Raw genomic sequence first — 4,630 nt, 5'->3', positions numbered from 1 at the left:
TAAATAAATAATTAAAATGTGTGTGTCAGTGTTTCAGAGAGAGAGAGAGAGAGAGAGAGAGAGAGAGAGAGAGGAGGAAAGAGAGTTTGGGTGAGCTCTCTGTCTCTTTGTCTGGACAGTAAATACATACCGAGCACATGCTTCTGTATACAGCTATCCTCCCTCTGCGTGTGTAACAAGAATCTCATGAGTGTGTGTGTGTGTGTGTGTGTCAATACTCCACCAGGTCTGGGCCAAGTCTTCTGCCCTACCGCGACTGTCTGGTAATCTGTCGCCATAGAGACAGACTCCATTCCACCTATAGCAGTCTGCGAGTCTGTCGCCATAGCGACAGACATGAGTGATGAACACTCGCTGCACCTCTGGTAGTCTGATGGTGCACAGGAGGGGAAATGACATGCTTCAGACATGGCGCAACACAGTAACTACTCCAGAGGCACACAGCTGTGAGAACTACACACCTCTGCAGTGCACACACACACACACACATGCACACACACACAGTCATCTTACCAGACCATACACACCTGCTACCCTTCTGGAGGGCCCTACGTGGGCCAGATCGGGCTGCACTTGCCTCTGGGGCATCAAAACAGCTCTTTTGGATGGCAGAGTGTGTAGGAGTGATGGGCATACGCTAGGATGCTAACCACATAGCCACCCAGCATCAGGACCATAAATCACACCTCACCCCTCCCTCCCTTATGCAAACACACACACACACACACACACACACACACAACCAAACACACACACACACACACACACACACACACACACAGGACGGTCTCAGGGAGACATCATAAGAAGACAGTCCCACTGGCTGCACTCACTTTTCACACACACACACTGTTACGCTATTCAGGGCAGGTTGAACAGTGTTTGCGCTGCTGCGCTACTTTGTTGCGTTTACACTCCTGCTGTTCCTTCTGTCCCCCTACTACCCCCCCCCCCCCCCCCCCCGGGTTTTGAACCATATTTGTCGCCTAATTTGTTGGCCTTTCTAAATAAGTCCGATTTTCCCTTTGTGAAAATCTTTTTCCGTGGTGGTCGCACTGCGCGCTGTTGGTGCGCATCAACTTGTCGTGATCGCCCTTTGTTCTTGTGCCCTAGATTTTCGGTGACTTGTTTTCCTAGTGCATTTTTCGTCTTTTTGCCCGTTTAGAGAATTTTGTGTGTTACTCGCAATGTTTGATTTAGACGCGTTTATTCTCGCTCCTACACAGGAGATTTTGTTAACTGTAACGCGTGATGACCTTGTTAGAATCGCTGGCCACTATAAACTTGAGGTGAGTGGTAGCCCTTCCAAGGCTGAGCTTCAGGATAAGCTTATTGAAGAATTGCGAGAACGGGGAGTGTTTGAGAAAGTATCTCCTGACGTATCTACGTCGCCTGGTAAAAACCCTCCTACTGACCCTTCACCTTCACCTAGTAAAGCTTCACTGGAATTGAAACGTTTACAGTTAAGAGAAAATTAAATTGAATGGGAACGCGAAAAAACTAAATTGGAGGCTGATAGACAGACAATACGAGAACGAGAAAAAAGAGAGCACGAATTGAGATTGAAAGACCTTAAGTTTGCGCAAGCATTACGTATTAAAGAACTCGAGTTGAAGGCCCGTGAGGCTGGTGTTCCATTCAGGCCAGATCAATTTGACATAACTCAAAACATTCGCCTTGTTCCACCTTTCAGTGAGAGCGAAGTTGATAAGTTCTTTGCACATTTCGAGTGCGTAGCGACGACATTTAAATGTCGTGTAGCGACGCTACAATGTGTGTTCAAGGGAAAAGCGCAGGAAGCTTATTCCTCAATTCCAGACGCAGCAGATTACGAAAAAGTCAAACATGCTGTTTTACGCATCTATGCTCTTGTGCCAGAGGCTTATCGACAAAAGTTTCGCACTTATCACAAACCGGAAGCTCTCACATATGTAGAGTATGTTAGAGAAAAGGAAATGTTATTTGATCGCTGGCTTAGTTCTCAAGAAGTGACAACTTTCCAATCTCTTCGTGACTTGATTATTCTTGAAGACTTTAAAAACGGTCTTCCTCAAACAGTCGCTACCCATGTTAGTGAGCATAAAAATCTGACTCCTGGTCATGCAGCCGTGCTTGCTGACAAATATGTGCTCACACATAAGCGTGTCCCTTCTAATTCTAAGTTTCCACAAAACGTTTCTAGTCATCCAAATGTGCCTAAGATGTTTAGAGAAACCATGCCCGTGTCTGCCCGCTCTCCAGGTAGCCGTCTGCCGGCATCTAATGCTACAGTTCCGACCTGCGCCTACTGTAAGAAACGTGGGCATGTTCTGGCCGAGTGTTATTCTCTAAAGCGTAAAAATAAGGCAGCGAATCAACCAGCTTCCTATAGATCAGAGGTGGGTTTGTGTGTTTCAAACTTGCCCGTGAGTAGAGAAGACACCAATACTGACAATCACAGTTTTTTGCGTCTTTTATAATGGATGGCTTTGTCTCTTTGCCCGGTGAGCCTAGTGAGCGCGTTCCGATAAAAATTCTGCGTGATACTGGTGCCTCACAGAGCTTTATTTTGAAAGATGTGTTGCCTTTCAGTGATAAGACTTCTACTGGTGATAGTATTCTTGTACGTGGATTCGAAATGGGTTATGTTAATGTCCCTCTGTATGAGATTTCTCTTATGTCTGACTTAGTTACTGGCAATGTTACCGTGGGCGTACGCCCTTCCTTGCCTATTGAAAACGTAGCGGTGCTACTTGGTAACGATTTGTGTGGTGGAAAAGTCTTGCCTGGCCCCATTGTGTCTCATGCATTCCCCAAAACATGTACTGATGACCTGTCATTTAAATTCCCCGAGGTTTTCTCCTCTAGCGTTGTTACTCACGCTATGGTGAAAAATGCAAAAGAGACTGCAATTGAGGATCAACTTGATCTTAGTAATACGTTTATTGCTCGACCTTCACACTCTAACGATAGTGATTTACTTTTGAATTCTGTTTCACTGTCGTTTCCTTCTGATGTTCCTAATTTATCTATGAGTCGAGAGCAGCTTATTAAGGAACAGAAAATTGACCCGTCTCTGTCTTTTCTCTTTTCAGAAGCTATTTCTGAAGAAGACATTGAGCATTCGCCGCACGGCTATTTTATACGAGATGGTGTCTTATTCCGCAAGTGGAGGCCTTTTTCAAATTGTTGTCCCAGTCTCTTTTCGTGATAAAGTTTTGAGTTTAGCTCATGACCATCACTTCGCGGGTCATCTCGGCGTAAATAAGACCACTGAGAGAATTTTACGCCATTTTTTTTGGCCAGGTATTAAAAGAGATGTTGTGAGATATTGCCGAACATGTCATTTATGTCAGGTCACTGGTAAACCTAACCAGGTGATTCCACCTGCGCCTTTACAGCCGATTCCAGTTACATCTGAGCCCTTTGAACACGTTATATTAGACTGTGTTGGACAATTGCCTAAAACAAAGTCTGGGAATCAATGGTTACTCACCATAATGTGTAGCTTGACCCGTTTTCCAGTGGCAATTCCGCTCCGTAAAATTACAGCTGCTGTCATCATCAAGGCCCTGATGGGTTTCTTCTCTCTATTTGGCCTTCCGAAAACCGTTCAGACAGACCGTGGTACCAATTTCATGTCCCGAGTGTTTGCACAAGCTATGCGCCAGCTCGCGGTCCACCATGTTACATCCAGCCCATATCATCCGCAAAAACTCAAGGTGCACTCGAGAGGTTCCATCAAACTTTGAAAAATATGCTAAAGTGTTTCTGTCTTGAGTTCCAGCGTGATTGGGATGAAGGTGTGCCGCTCGCTCTTTTTGCCGTGCGCGAGGTAGTGCAGGAGAGTTTGGGTTTTAGCCCGTCAGAACTTGTTTTCGGGCACACGGTTCGTGGGCCTTTAAAGCTGCTAAAAGAGTCGTGGCTCACTTCAACCGTCATAAATGATGACGCTCGCGCAACGAAAATGGCGCTGTCCAAAAAGTGTGGTGCTGAAGTTGTATCGTCGCTGGTGGTTATGGCCCAAGCTGAAAATGCGTCTCCGTTGGTACAACAGGGTGCTGTGGCGAGTGCTTTGTTGGAAGATGAGGGTCGTACTCAATCAGTCGAGGTTATTGAAGGGAGAATGAAAAATTCTGAGGTTCTTAATGACCTAAATTCTTTCTTGTCTAGTTTATCCACATTAGAACGTAATGATTTAATCTCCTTGATTAAATTACATGAGGATATGTTTCCTGATGTGCCTCGTCGCACAACGGTAATTGAACATGACATTGATGTGGGTTCCACATGCCCAATCAAATAGCATCCTTATCGCACAAATCCACACAAAAGGATGTTGTTTCAGAATGAGGTAAACTTCATGCTGAAAAATGGCATTGCAGAACCTAGTAATAGCCCATGGAGTTCGCCTTGTTTTCTAGTTCCGAAGAGTGATGGTTCCATGCATTTTTGCACAGATTTTAGAAGGGTGAATGCCGTTACGAAGCCTGACAGCTACCCATTACCGCGCATTGACGACTGTGTTGACCGCCTGGGCTCAGCTGTATTTGTCAGTAAAATCGACCTGTTGAAGGGTTACTGGCAAATTCCACTGGCACCTCGTGCCAAAGAGATCTTGGCCTTTGTGACGCCAGATCACTTCTTACAG

Source organism: Alosa sapidissima, chromosome 5, assembly GCF_018492685.1.
Source record: "Alosa sapidissima isolate fAloSap1 chromosome 5, fAloSap1.pri, whole genome shotgun sequence".
In the NCBI taxonomy this organism is placed as follows: domain Eukaryota; kingdom Metazoa; phylum Chordata; class Actinopteri; order Clupeiformes; family Clupeidae; genus Alosa; species Alosa sapidissima.
The sequence above is the reverse complement of the archived record's forward strand: the minus strand, read 5'-3'. Positions refer to the sequence as shown.